Below are 16360 nucleotides of genomic sequence, written 5' to 3' on the forward strand. Positions count from 1 at the left end.
AATTGAGCATGAAATATTCAGATGAAAGAAAATATCAATATTTATCAAAATTCTAATAATCGTATATTAATTTTTAAAAAACCATATAAATTTATATAATCAAACATCCACCAAAATAAGTATGAACATTCATCAAAATGATTTTCCACTCCAAACTTTGAATAAGAATGAACATTATTACAATGACTATGTGTAGTAATATATACTCCATAAATGAACATTTATCAAAATACAAATGAACATATATACAAAAAATAAAAAAAAAGCCCCACTACGAACTAACTTAATTAATGCTTATTTTTCTCCATATTCTTTGATGTTCTTCTCTGAAACTATTCCTTCGTACTGCAAAAAATTTTAAAAATAAAAATAATAATAATATAAAAAAATATATTTCATACTAAAAAAAAACTCTGTATTTGTTTAGATTATTAGTTTTTAAACGGAAATTAGTAAAAATTACTAAATTGCAATAGTTCATACTCTGTTTCCATGTTTCAAGCTTTGATGATGTTGTTGTAACACAATTGCAACAAAAAATTATTAAAGGGTTTATACTCTTTTTTCGGACAAAATCTGAACAAAATCACTTACTCCTTCGAATTTCAACCTTGATTTGCTGAATTCTGTAGTAATTGAACATTTTTTTTTATATAATTTGTGACAAATACGTAGAAATTTTCTGATTTGAAATTGCAAAAATGGTGTAGAGAGAAAATGTAGAATATGGGCGAGGAGAGAGAAAGTGAAATGAGAATAGTGGTTTGATTTTTTTTTTTTTTTTTGGGGGGGGTATATAATACAATTACTGTATGAGCAGATTATGTGAAAGTGGGTATTTGGGGAAAGGGGTGCTATACGATGTGTTTAGGAAGGGATGTAGGGAAAGATGCCTAGACTAGAGTCTAGGCATAAATAATTACTTGAAAATAGGTGATTCCGGGCTTCGGTCCATTCCGGTCCCGGTCTGGTTCAATCCGATTTTGGACCGGTGCACAGCCCTAATAATAATATCCTCATTAGTAGCCCCTTCAATAGCAGCCCCACATGTCAGTTGCTAAAAGTCACTTTTTGCTAGTTGCTAATAGCGATTTTCTACTAGTGGAGCCACATCCTCCTCCCATATAGCAGTCACCTTTAAAACTCCGCCATTGATGTGGAGCTTGGTGGTCGTCGCCGCCGACGTGGTGGGGTCGTGTAGATCCGGCACCTAAAGACCCTATTCTTTGTGTACACCGAATCTTTCTTGGCCTATCCTTCTCCTAACAAAGTTAATGTTTATTTTATACGAATGAATATTATATTGCATAATAATGAACATTTAGTTTATGAGAATGAGCATCATAATGTATGAAAATAAACATTTAATTATTGAGAAATTCAAAATTATTGTGAAATATGTTTAGTTAGAAAATGTTCATGTTTGTTATGGTGAGGCCCTGTTTTTTAGAGTTTTTGGGCATAGCAGAGCAGAGGTCAGCAGAGCAGATTAGATTTCAGCATAGCAGAGCAGAGCAAAGCAGAGTACAGGATAGCAGAGCAGAATAGAGCACAACAGATTTCAACAATATTATTAATACTATTATTAATGTTATAATAATTACTACTACTACTACTACTACTACTATTATTATTATTATTATAAAAATATTAAAAATACCTACAAAGTAAATCAATTTATTATTATTATTATTATTATTATTATTATTATTATTTTATCTCAAAAACGAAAGTCATACAACCTACAATAAATTAGTGGGAAGCCGAGATGCAATCTGGGCCCCCACTCCTCTAGCTTTAGCAAAGCCTACCCTAGTGAAGATATGAGCTTCAGCACGAGCCCCAATGTCTTGCGTTGTCAAGAACCTCTTAATTCGCTTCAGCAACGCAACAACTTCCTTCTCTAATTCCCCAAGCGAAGAAAAGGAGAAGGGAATGAAACCATAGCCAATTGCCTGACAACGAGCTTCATACTTAACCTGCTTCCGATGTGCCGCATCAGCCACAACCCGTCCAGGAAAAAAGTCAGATAGCCCTGTCTGTGTCAAAGGAGAAGACCCAGTGAAGTCGATACATACATCACGACCACGATCCCATGAATAAAGTAACACATCGGCAAGTCTGAGGGCCCCGTCATTCCCTCCAGACAACCCTATGTCAACTTCCTTTCTTGCTGAAATCCCAGATCTATAGCAAATATCAACAAGTGTGTCTCGAACAACATTATGCCAATGTTAAATACCTACAATACCAGTACACGACACCGCGTGGTCGCCGAAAATATCCCAAGTAAAAACCCTAGAGCAAGCAGAGCACGACGTCGAGATAGAGAACAATGGAATACCCAGCCGGTAGCCCAGTACACATCGGTATATGTTTGCGTTCATCGTCTGACCCAACCCAGAAATAGGGACTGCCCGAAGCCAAGCAGAGGTGTGGTCTCCCTACTGCGACTTCCACAATACCGACTGATGAGGAGACAAAGAAAATGCGGATTCTGCAGAAGCGGTAACCTTTGTGAAATATATATCTGCCAATTCTTCATGAGTTTAGGGGCAGCGACCTCACAAGGATTACCTAAAATATCAAAATCCACCATTCCATTAAACAGACTCAACGCATCCTCAAAAGCGTGACCAAGACCGACAATACTAGTACGATGCAGAAGCTTCGTCTGCAACCCAGCAGACTGCAACCGAGAAGCAAGAAAGGGATAAATCTAAACCCAACCCAAGGTATAGGGCAAGTTTAGGTCGAACCCGAGGGAAGTTGGTTTAACCAAAGTCAAAGCTAAGCTATTCCGAAAACTTAAGTGAATGGGTTGGTCTAAGCTATTGAAGTTAAATCAATCAAACAAATCAAATGGAAATCATTTATCAAAACACTAGGGAATTTAGGATCCACATGCATCAATAATAAACTTGCTAATTCGAGGGAATTTGATCAACTAAGTGATGCGAGGGAAAACGAAATATGCAATCAAGATCACTCAAGAAGCTATATCCTAGGGTCAAGTTAGATTTCTTTAAAAATGACTTCAAAGGAGAATTGCTAATCAAGGTTAATTGATAATAATAGCGTCTTAATCAATTGTTCGTGTCATTGAAAGCTATTATGCAATCCAGCATGATCATCAAGGTTAGCTACTCTTCTTCAAATCAAACGCATGCACAATTTCATCAACCAATTTAATCACATCAAAAAATCAATCAAAATCCCCAAATTAGCTATAGATTATCACCAATACAGGCTTCACTACATTCCCTAGCAAAGGAACTACTCACTAATCATGGTGAAATTGAAAAGCATAACAAAAGAAATCATTAATCCCATCATCCACATTGTAATCCAAATATCAACAATCAAAATCAAGCTAATAATAAAATCTCAATAATATATCAAAATCAAACATATAATTGCATTGAAAGGTAAAGGATTTTTACAAAACTTTGATCAATATCAAAGAGGAATGAAGATCTCAATATCACAATCATCAAACACCAAGTTTCTCTCTCTAAAATCTAAGAACAATATCACAAAATCAAGAGCTTCTCTCTCTAAAAATCTAATCAAAATCTAAAACAAGGATTTATTCTCCCTCTAGAAATGAAGAACATCTATATATAGTAAAACTAACTAAGGGGAAGTTAGTTAGACGTCTAAAAGAGACCTCAAAAGGTGCGGCCTCTCACTCCTATGCGCGGCCGCAACAAAATGGGTACGGAAACGGGCAGAGGAGAGAGGCGCGACCGCTCCTAGCAGCTGCGCGACCGTGCCAGCCACCTGCGCGGCCGCTCCTCTCTCATGCGCGGCCGCGCTATAGGAGTAGGGGAATTCCTATTGTGCGGCCGAAATTGGCCTCGTGAGCTCCAGATGAGGCATGATGAAATATGCAGTTTCTAGGAGCCATCTTAGTGGGTTCAACACCACCCTTTCTTGTCCACACGGTTGAAGGCGCATCCGTGAAGACTTTGGCTGTTGAACACCTTTGCTTTAAGGCTTCAAAAGGAGAAACCGGGACACCTCTTTGGCTTGAAAACCCCGGGGTAAATGCCATTGAGCCTCTCGAACATCACCAACTTCCTGGAATGAAAGGAAAAAAAAACAAGTAAAGAAGAAAATGCAAAATAAATTTGAAAAGCAAGAAAATAAGAAAGCATCTAAAGAAAATGTAAAGTAGAGAAAATACAAGCAAAGCTAAAGAAAAAGGGGTAAAGGAGAAGTAAAAGCCATGTAAAATCATCTTAAAAGAGGCTAAATGAGTGCCATAAATGACACTCATTAAACTCCCCCAAGCTAAACTTTTGCTCGTCCTCGAGCAAAATAAAGCGAGAAGAAATAGGATGAAGGACTTATTCAAACAAAGAAAAAGAAAGAAAGAGATAAGAATATGCACTAAGACTCACTTTCGTAGGAATTACGGTTGTATTTAGCTACAACAAGCCCCTTAAACCCCAAAGTCGCCAATGAGGACAAGTGAGGTTTCGTAAGGGTATCTTAAGAGTTTGACCCATAACTCTTGGTAAAAATGAGGCTAAATCATAGTAAGGAAGTAAAATAAAAAATTCAAACAAATAGCTTATGAAACAGACTTCCACAAATGACCAAATGCAAGTGAATAAACAATTTTCTACACAATAATGCTATGCATGTTCCAAGATATCTAAGGTTGATTGAAACATAGGATATGCTAAGCATAGAGAACTAATGAAACGCAATTCACTTTCATCTCAAAACATTTTTAACACATTCTCCCAATTAGCTTTAGATCCACTTTTAGCAAGCATCTCAATGATTCCTCGAAGGAACCGGTAAAGGAAAAAGATATAAGGCTACTCGACATCTTGACTAAGGCATACCGCTTTATAGGCTTGACCCACATCTCCCTCCACCGACTTGTGACTCAACCACAAAGGTCAAAAGGTCTTGAGAAGGGTTGTAATGTAAGGCTGAAAAGGGTAAGGGTAGGCTAAAATTTGAAATTTGGTGATATACCTAAATTGTGACGCAAAGGATGATTAATCCTCAACACCATAATCAAGCAATTACCAAACAAAAACACCAACACCCCCAAGCTTATTCAAAGCCAAAATCACAAACATATGTACAAAAAGCGTAAGAACGCTTCCCCCCAAGCTAAAATGAAGCATTGTCCTCAATGCTTTGGGAGAAAACCACTCACATCAAAATATTTTTCAATTTTTCAATTTTTATAACTTTTGCCAAAGTTTTTTTGAATTTGCTTTGCATTATCTAATTTTTCAATTTATTCATTTTGTCATTGTTTCACTTTATTTCATTGTCCTCGCCTCTTTTAACTATGGACGGCTTTTTCAACTTGGCACTTTGCCTTTTTTATTCACAAGATATTTACAATACAAACTGGCATTCATTATTAGAACAATTATACAACTCATCCACCATATACTCCAACAAAATGATCAATTGATTTACAAAAACCAATAATGGAAATAAGAATGAAACAAAAGGTTCAGAAGCTAAAGATATGGCTTGAAAAGAAGGTGTATGGCTCAAATGGTTAGCAAGTAGGCAAATGAAAACCCAAAATAAAGGAATAGAAAACTATCCTAGAAAAAAAAAATTACCACCCTGAAAAGATGCCTTTGTCCTTCCTAAATGGCTCGGTCGCGATCTCAGGAGACAAGAGTCAAATTCTAGATAAAGCACACAATAGTTAAGGATCCATATGCCGCTCAATCAAGAAATGTTGAAGGCTTGAAAAGAGAAGAAAAGGAAAAGAAAGGAAAAGATGTAGAAAAGTGCAAAGATGCATACATATCATATAAATCCTAATCCACAAACAAGTGGTTATTCGACAACATCGCTAATGACCCTAAACACCCTTGGTGTTACAAAGCAAACATCCTCGAACCATTCAACTCTTCCTAAACTAATCCTGTTTTACGCAAACAATGAAAGAAAAATAAAGAAAAGAGGGAAATAAGAAAGGTCTCACCGGGAATCCAAGCTAAGCAAAAAAAAGCATGGTAAAGAAAATACCATCTCCAAGAAACTCCACAAGCATAGCATGAATTCGCAAAACCGAGTGAGAATAAAAAAAAAAGAAAATTAACTATAAACAAAGAAAACGATTAGTAACTTCAAAACAAAAGAAAAAGAAATCAAAATCAAAAATGAAAAATGAAAAACAAAGAAACAAAATTAAACTAATCTATCAAATCAAAGTAAAACAAACCAAACAATCTAACAAAATCAACTATACACCTAAAATAACAAAAACAACTATACAATTAAACGAAATCATTTTGATTAGAGGGATTTGGATTCATGGGTTTTGGATAATTGGGGTTTGGATTAATGGGAGCAAAAATCACCATCTCAACATGGAAGAACCATCATTATCAAAATCAATCAAGAAAAGATTTCCAACAAGAAATAACATGAGATGATCAGGGAAACAACAACAACTCTCAACAACATCATAAATGACCAAGATAAGCAATCATACACCATCAAGACAAGAAAAACAAGGATATCCAACAACAATTAAAAGAAATGGTCACCGAGATTCTTCATTAAACTAGTGTCCCCCCCAAGCTAAATAAAAATACATCTCAATATCCCATCAATACAAAACAAAGATCACAAGATAAAGGGGTGAAGGTAAAAGCACAAAGAAGGGGGAACTAGTTACCACTAGGCCCGAAATTATCATTTCCATCATTCCTATCATATGAAAAGCCGAAAAGGGGACCATAAGGATCCAATCCCCAGGTGTAGCCGGGTGGCCAACCATAAGGTCCTTAGATTGACCCTTCCTTGGATTGAGAGGAATTGACACACATAATTCCATCACAAGATACAAAGATTCATGCATCGGCTTCGGCTCAAAACTAGCCTTATTGTTGATAAGTCTATTATATATATATATATATTTATTCCCCGTCCCACGGTCATATTTGTGCTTATTTGAGCTCTACGGAGCTATTTTTATTACTAATATACGTTTTCTAGTGTTTTTGTAGAGTTGGTATTATTTTGTAGGAATTTGCAGAATTATGATGATTCCCAAGCTTATTGAGCCCCTACAAAAATATTGGAGTTTGTTCGTATTTTATGGCCGAGTATCTAAAGCCCAAGACCAAGTTAAATGAATTTGACTCGGTGATTAAGGGCTCGACGTATTAGAAGATGAGGCATTGGACCGAATGATTAAAGCCCCAAGGAGGATATTTGGTTTGGGCCGAGTTACAAGCCTAAACAAGGAGTCCAAGTAGCCCGAAGTGTCACCGCCCGGTGCAAGGGTCTCCGCCCGAAGGCGCGCTCGATCGGGCGGTGCCTCGCCCGATCGGGCGCGAGAAGAGAAGCTCACGAAGAAAAAAAAGGCGGGCCCGATCGGGCGCGTGTTTCTAAGGAGAAGTTTAAGCATCGTTTAAGTTGTTTAAACTTAGGATTTTCGAGCTTAGTATTTATACGCTTTTGTTAAGCGAGTTTAGTATTATTTTCTCCCTTTTCCTTACGCTCTCTCTCTTTCTCTCTCTAACTTTTCTCTCTCTCTCTCTCTCCTCTTAAACTCTTGTATTATTTTCTCTCTCTACAACTCTTTGTTTAGTTCCATCTCTTGTTTCCTTTAACTTTGGTAACAATTTCTTCTCCTTTAATCTCAGTTATTTATTCTCTCTCTTTCATCATGACTTTTTTAATTGCTTTGTTTAGTTTATATTTAATTATGTGTGAGTAGTTTTCTTTCTAGGGTTATGGGGATCCATAAATGATATGAAGGGGTAATTTATTATTGTTAATTGTCAATGCCTTGATTAATTTCCTATTAATTGATTTAATGCTATGCGGTTAGATTTGGCCAGATTTAATTTGTATGAGTTTAGCAATATTGATTCGAGATTCGAGATATGAGAATTGATGTTTAGGCTTAGTTTCAATAGGCAGACTAATTTATAAATGGTTAGGTCGAGATTCGAGAGATGAGATTTAATACCGGTAAATTAACTCTGTGATTGTAATACGTAGCGAAAGCCCTTTATGATCTGATTAATTGATGTATTGATGATTGATTGTTATGTTTTACCCTGGAATATTATTTATTGGTGAATCTATGCCCTAGGTATTTTATCATTGATTTCTCCCTACTCATATTCTTCGTAGTATAGTTCCTTTAAATAACAACTTTTGGTTACTTAATAATTTAGATTATAATAATTAATTAGGAATAGAAAGACTCGTTTCCCTGTGGATTCGACCCTACTTCCCTATCTATTATTAGTTAGTGGTTTTAGGAATTACTTTTGATTAGGTGATACGACTTTAGCCTGTCAATTGTTACCAACTATCAAAGTAATAAGGCCTCCTTTTACATATATTAAGGCTCCCGAAGTAGCTAAGAAAGGTCTCCCTAAAATGATAGGTATGTTGTCATCTTCCGCTATCTCTACCATAATAAAATCAACCGGAATTGTGAACTCTCCTATCTTGAGGGGAACATCCTCAACTCTTGCTTTTGGAAACTTAATAGATCGATCGGCCAATTGCAAAGTCATGTTGGTTGGAAGAAGCTCACCTAGCTTAAGCTTCCTAAAGACCGAATAAGGCATGATACTCACACTAGCACCAAGATCACATAAAGCATTTTGAAACAACTTTCCATTGATTTTGGAAGGGATAGAGAAGTTACCCGGATCTTTCATTTTCTTGGGTAAGTCATTATGAATCAAAGCACTACAACAATCCCCAACCTCTACCAAATCAATCTCATTGCACCCTCTCTTGCCACTCAAGATTTCCTTAAGGAACTTAGAATATCTTGGCAATTGGGTCATGGCTTAGGTAAGAGGGATTGAAAGATGAACTTCCTTAAGCATATCAAGAAATCTCCCAAATTGTTCATCAATTTTGTTTCTCAAAAAATTTTGGGGATATGAAAGTTTGGGCTTGATCACCTCCTCTTGCACTTTTTCATCATTCTTCTTCTCCTCTTGGGCTTCCTTACTCACCTTCTTTGACACATTTCTCTCTTTTTCCTCACTTTAATCACTCATCTTCTCATCTTCCTTACTCTTCCTAGAAACTCTCTCTTCAAGAACTTTCCCACTCCTTGTGGTGATGGAATACACGGGTTTCTTAGGTTCAACTCCTTGTGAGGGTAAAGAAGAAGGGCTAGCATTCACACTCTCTTTCAAGGTGTTAGCCAATTAAGTGATTTGAGCTTCAAGCATCTTATTGTGTGTCATCATCTCATTGAACTTTTTATCACTTACCGACATGTAAGTGTTTAAAACTTTGGTGGTGTCATTGGTGGAGCAATCCCACTTTCAAACCTATAAGCTCCGGGAGTTCCCAACACCTTCAAAGCTACCCTTAGATTAGCTCCCATCCTTTCTCGTTCTTCTTCTTCTTCTTCATCTTGATGGATTTCCTCTCTTGGGGAACTTGGACTTGAGTAACCATTGACAACCCTTATCCTTCTTATGGTCCTCTTAATTTCGGGATCAAATGGCACTAAATTTCGATCTCGTACCCTACACATACAAAAACTCAAAGCAAATATCAATAGCACGGCTACAAATGTAGCCTAAAAGAAAGAAATTCTTTTTGTAATTTTCAAATAATTGGAATAGACTCAATCAACAATAGCAATCACCATGCCCTCCCCAACAACGGCGCCATTTTATTACGGCGGGTAGATTTAGGTCGTTGGAAACTAGATTTCCCGGTCAAAAGAATCTAAACCCAACCTAAGGTATAAGGCAAGTTTAGGTCAAACCCAAGGGAAGGCGATTTCACTAAAGTCAAAGCTAAGCTATTCCGAAAACATAAGAGAATGGGTTGGTCTAAGCTATTGAAGTCAAATCAATCAAATGGAAATTAATAATCAAAACACTAGGGAATTTAGGGTCCACATGCATCAATAATAAACTTGCTAATTCGAGGGAATTTGATCAACTAAGCGATACGAAGGAACACGAAATATGCAATCAAGATCACTCAAGAAGCTATCTCCTAGGGTCAAGCTAGAAGTCTATACAAATGACTTCAAAGGAAAATTGCTAATCAAGATTAATCGATAATAATAGCATCCAAATCAATTGTTCGTGTCATTGAAAACTATTATGCAGTCTAGCATGATCATCAAGGTTAGCTACTCCTCTTCAAATTAAACACATGCGTAAATTTCATCAACCAATTTAATCACATCAACAAATCAATCAAAATCCCCAAATTAGCTATAGATTATCACCAATACATGCTTCACCACATTCCCTAATAAAGGAACTACACACTAATCATGGTGTAATGGAAAAGCATAACAAAAGAAATTATTAATCTCATCATCAACATTGTAATCCAAATATCAACAATCAAAATCAAGTTAACAATAGAATCTCAACAATATATCAAAATCAAACATAAAATGGCATTGAAAAGTAAAGGATTCTTACAAAACTTTGATCAATATCAAAGAGGAATGATGATCTTAATATCACAATCATCAAACACCAAGTTTCTCTCTCTAAAATCTAAGAACAATATCACAAAATCAAGAGATTCTCTCTCTAAAAATCTAATCAAAATCGAAAATAAGGATTCATTCTCCCTATAGAAATGAAGAACACCTATATATTGTAAAACTAACTAAGGGGAAGTTAGTTAAACGTCCAAAAGAGACTTCAAAAGGCGCGGCCTCTCACTCCTATGCTTGGCTGCAACAAAATGGGTGCGGAAATAGGGAGAGGAGAAAGGCGCGGCCGCGCCAGCCACCTGCGCGGCCGCTCTGCTCTCGTGCGCGGCCGCGCCATGGGAATAGGGGAATTCCTATAGTGCGGCCGAAATTGGCCACGTGAGCTCCGGATGAGGCATGATGAAATAGGCAATTTCTAGGAGCCATCTTGGTGGGTTCAACACCACCCTTTCATGTCCAAGCGGTATGAGGGCGCATCCTTGAAGACTTTGGCTCTTGAACACCTTTTCTTTTAGGCTTTAAAAAGAAACCGGGACACCTCTTTGGCTTTAAAACCCCGAGGGAAATGCCATTGAGCCTCTCGAACATCACCAACTTCCTAAAATCAAAGAAAACCAACAAGTAAAGAAGAAAATGTAAAATAAACTTGAAAATCAATAAAATAAGAAAGCATCTAAAGAAAATGCAAAGTAAAGAAAATACAAGTAAAGCTAAAGAAAAAGGGGTAAAGGAGAAGTAAAATCCATGTAAAATCATCCCAAAAGAGGCTAAATGAGAGCCATAAATGACACTCATCAGGAGGGTGTGCCCATCGTATAGGATCCTTCTCCTTATATGCCCATGGCCCTTTAAAAGCCTAGGACTTTATACTTGTTAGGGTGTATTAGGATTTGAAGTCCTAACTGTTTGGGGGAACTTGAATTAGAGTTGATCCTATCATTACGCTTTTTTTTTAAGAAACAAGTAAGGAGTCGCTAATGAGTTTTAGGAAAACTCATAAACCTCGTTCATACCTTTCTCCCAAGTAGAGTTCAAGGGATATTTAGCACGAATCGTAAGTTTACACATGCCCAAGTTGGTCTACGTGTACCAGAAATGAGTTCGGGAGCGAGGGTACCAAAATAACGTTCCTTTTAGGGGGGAATCGCTATCATAGCCCTAGTGCGGCCTCTACTAGCTCTTCCTTTTTCACAATTTCATCACCAAACAATACATGCAATGTGATACCTAAAAACTAAGTTAGTTGATTTTATTTACAAGCATTAATCACGTAGGAATTACATTGTCAAAGTCGTTATTCTTATTTATTCAATATTCGTGCAAAAGAATAAGAAATAAACAATATTCGCCTTGTCTTAAGTGATCAAACAACAATTAATTATTCAATTCTATTCTTTATGTAACGCAAGATACTAAGTGAAATTAATTAATTAAAGTTTGCTTAAAGTGGTTAAATAACACTAATTAATCAATTAAAGGTTTGTTTAAACAAAAGAGAAGATGATTAATCTAAGTTCTTGGGAATTTACAACTTCTCCTTGCTAGATCTTTGTTTAGAACACTTATGGACTCCTTCTTATTCAGGAACCTCCACCGTAGTAACAAGTAATAATGGGGTGAGAGTTTAGGACAAGAGGGTTAAAAGTCCACAACTTCACAAAGTTTCTACTAGAGTTGCGAGTTAATTTCTGTCTGTTTAAGCCTCGTATTAAGCCAATATTTAATGGGAATGGATGCATTTAGGGTTTGAGTGTTTTTCCGTAGCAGGTGTCGCGCGCATCTAAATGGGTTGCGCGCGACAGCCCTGCGCAAGTAATTTAGATGCGCTGCTAAGGGCAGCACAACTAGATGTCTTGTGCACGGTATTATGGTGAGATTCGATTTTATATATTAATGAAATTTTTTAATCTTCTGCAAGCGCATCACTAGAGGTTGCGCTGGGTGTCACGCGCAACCTTGTGAGTTGCGTGCGCCAGACTAGCGCGACTCATTGAGATACGCGTGGAGTTTTTTACTGCAGCTTTAATTTTTAACCTAGGCGCCTCTAAATCCGTCAAAATTAGGTTTTAACCTCGGGCTTAAGCCTAATTACGATCGTGCTTAGTTAATTTGGACTTGAATTCATTTTTTTGGGTTAGGCTAGATGTTATGCATTTTTTAGGCTCAATTAGTTGTCCATAAGCATTTTTCACGTTGATCCAACACAAAGATGGTTTTATTTATCGTCATAGCACTTCCTGTCGGGACAGGAGGCCAAAAGTAGATGTCTACAGTTAGCCCCCACTTTGATCGAGTCTAGGATAGACGAGGATCTAAGTAGCTAAGTAATTAAATCCGAGACTCATTCTGCAAAGTTCCCCAAGAATAGAGAATCTTTCAGTAATGTTAAGGATGTCGAAATGATCCTTGAATCGCTAAGTGTTTGAGACAAGTAGTTATTAAGGCTAGGAAAAGTATTTTCTAGTCTTAACACGCTAAAGAATCTAAATTGATCCTTCGCAAGTGTAGAACACTTTGACAAGTAAAGGCTCTCCTGGGTAATGTCATGTTTTGAGAAGATATCGGTTTTTTAAAAAAAGCATACAGAGGATGATATCCTCTCAATTATGGCAACGTTGATCTAAAGTCCCTCGATATGTCATTGAAACTTTAATCTATGATTTTAACAAGTTAAAAGATGATAAAAGGAGAGGTGTTTCGGCATCCGTAGCCTAACACGTGAATAGAGGATTTGACACTCGCTTGCCAAAATGCGGTATTCGGGGTCCACAAGATAAAAATACATGTCTCCAGAATGGAGGCATATATCCAAATCCAGTGAGAGAAGAAAATCGGCTATTCTCTTAGCAGTTTTGTCCAAAAGATGAAAACACGCGTCTCAGGACTGGGGGCACGTGTCTAAATAGGTGCGACTTCGCATGTCGCTCTTTATACAGGGGGTGGACGGACACCTTAACTATCCGGTAAGCCAGTAAGCTCACTAACTACCGTATTTGCTTCCAATTGAGAAGTGTCTGTTCTCAATTGGTTAGGCACGCCAGGCGACTCGTTTGAGCTAACGCCTACAGAAAGACAGAAAAGTTCTACCATTTTCGTTACGGGAGGTAGATCACGTTGTTGGGAAGAGGTGAAATTTTAGGTAACACCTACGCCATACAATTTTACGCTGTATGATAACGCCATCCTTTTTGCTGTGGACACCGATAAAAGAACGTGACATTTCTAAAGTTAGTACAGTAAAAGAACGTGCTTTTACGTAAAGCACCACTACGGAACGCTTTAAGACACGCACACGAAAAACATCCAAAACGTATGCTTAGGGAAGGAACAAAGCACGGTGTGCATACAAGATGATGCAAAAAACTAGCAAAGAAGAAAACAGATTACCAGATGAAAAGAAATTAAAAGATTTCGATAATTTGTGCGCCATTATCTCTAATAACAAGCAAAAATCGTTTGAAATAAATCAAACGGATCGAAATCAAAGTACCGGTCTTTTAAGTGAACAGTATCCGCGCGCAACTCATTAGGTTGCGCTGGCAAGACGCATGCATCGTTCTTGGTTGCGCTGGGCTGTCACGCGCAACTGATTGAATTGTGCGTGACATTTAAGTCAGTCAAAAAGAAATCGCTGAGCGCGATTTTCATTTCGCTCCCACTCTCTCCTACCTTTGCCATTTTCGACTCTTTATCTCTCTACGAAGCTTGAATTTCTTGTTTTTTGGAAGCTAAAGGAAGTAAATCTCATCCCCTATTCATATTTGCCACAACAATGTAAGTTTTTTCCTTTTTTACTTCGTTTTTCTAGCGAAATTTGGGGGTTTTTGATTTGGTCCATTATTCTTGAAATTGGGGGTTTTTGATTTGGTCCATTATTCTTGAAATTTTTTGTTCCATGTCATTATGCTATGTTTAAGGAGTGTTTTGCAACAAATTTCACTAAAAATGGTTGAGCATTGAACCTTGTATGAGCATTTCTTTGTTTAAGTGCGTTCTTGATATTTTTTTCTTCGAATTTAGTTCAAATTTGTTGTTTTTGCTTGCTCACTTGGTTATACTTGTTGATTATGAAGTGAATTATAGTATTTGAACTACAATTAATTTCATGAATCATGTTTTGAAAATGTTGAATCAGAAAAAATGGCGCGAAGTATACACTTTAGCTTGTTTTTGCCATGTCTGAACCTCAAAATTGTTTGGTAGACGATAATCATGTTTATGTTATTGTTATTCATCTGAAAATAGTTGATTCTTCGCGATTTAGGAATATAATCTGTAGAATACTTTAGTTGAAACTAGTATAGGATGGCTTTTGTGGGTATTAAAGCCCCCATTTACTGAGTTTAACTGCAGGTATCGTAGCCCCCAAGCGTGGGTGGCTTTCGATTTTTGTGTTTTTCCCTTTCGGCAGCCGTTATGCTGCCGAAATGAGTCTAGAACATGTATTCTAGTCTTTTTAGGAAAAAAAACAAATAAGGAATTTTATCCGTTATAGTATGGACTCCCTTCCATTCGTCCACGCTGAGGAGGATCTAGGAGTGCTTGTGCCTGACGAGGCGGTTCACCCTCGAAAGAGGGTGACACGTCTCCGTGAGGAGGTTCGAGAGCGACGCGTCGGGGCTGATCGACATCGTCATGAGGATGTGGTCTGGGAGGCTCCTCCCAACTGGGACCCTCAGGTCCTTAAATGGGGCCCTGACCATCATGTTTCGATTCGGAGTTGGCGCGGCATAGTGAGTTCTTTTGCGCCTCTGTCCTTTCATTGTTTCTTTCTTTTTTTGATAAGTCATGACTGTATTTTCTCGTATATTTTTTTTAAGTGAGCCTAGCATGCGTTTCTACAGCTCGAGTGATTTAAGAGGCCGTTTCGAGAGTTTACCCGATGCGGTAAAGGAGGTGGTGGAGATTTCGGGGATCAGCCCCCAACTGGCAACTCTTCGGGACATATCGTGTCAGCCTGCACTGTCAACTTTCCTTCGTGGGTTGCTAGAGTTTTGGTGGGATTCCACCAACACTTTCCACTTCCCATGGGGGGAGATGACGGTTACCCTTTTCAACTTCTCTATGATAACGGGTTTTTCTTTCGGAGGTGAGCCTGTGGTCATGGAGACCATGAAGGGGTCAGACGAGAGGTTGCACGACCTCGTGGGGGACCGTCTTGCGGAGGCCCTTCATATGTACGTGCAGTCTTGTCCGTACTTTGTTCTTCCCGATGAGATGTCGGCTGACGAGGTAGATCGGTATTGTACACCTGAGCAGCTGGCTTTGATATAAATTGCCCACGTTATTTCGTCACTATTATGAGTGATCGGGGAGAGTGTTTCGCTATTAGGTTACTCATTTGTCTCCTATGCCCGTACGCTTACAGCTATAGGCAAGGCGACTCAGGTGATGGATTCCGCGGCAGCTATTGAGGTGCCTCGGATCTCCATTTCGTGGCATGGTCGTATCCTCGTGGTGCGTATCTTAGTCTTTTATGTATTCTTTCATCACCATTTTGGCTTTTGATTAATTGTATCTTTTTTATTAGCCTTGGGGGTACTCGTATTTGCCTTTTCTAGCCCCCAGGGTACTTGGGGAGGCTCGTTTTCCTATCGGCCATCGTCTGGTAACAATTACGAAAAGACGAGCAACTTCAGTCCATGTATATATTTTTTGAATGATTTTCTTATGTTCTTGTGTTTTGTAGATCGATATCCGTCCTTGGAGTTTGATTGTCGGGGTCCCTAAGGCTGTCCGGGCAGGTATGGTTCACTGTCGTTTCCGGGCCCTTTATCAGGGACTCTAAGTGCTCCAGAGGACGGACACTTGGTTCTTAGGCGAGCGTGTCTTCTGGCAGTTCTCGTTCGAGGAACCTTAGTTCCTACGGACCCTCCCATCTGGATGCTGCATCCGGACCTGCTG

Source organism: Chenopodium album, chromosome 10 (assembly GCF_948465745.1).
Source record: "Chenopodium album chromosome 10, dcCheAlbu1.1, whole genome shotgun sequence".
Taxonomy (NCBI): Eukaryota; Viridiplantae; Streptophyta; class Magnoliopsida; order Caryophyllales; family Amaranthaceae; genus Chenopodium; species Chenopodium album.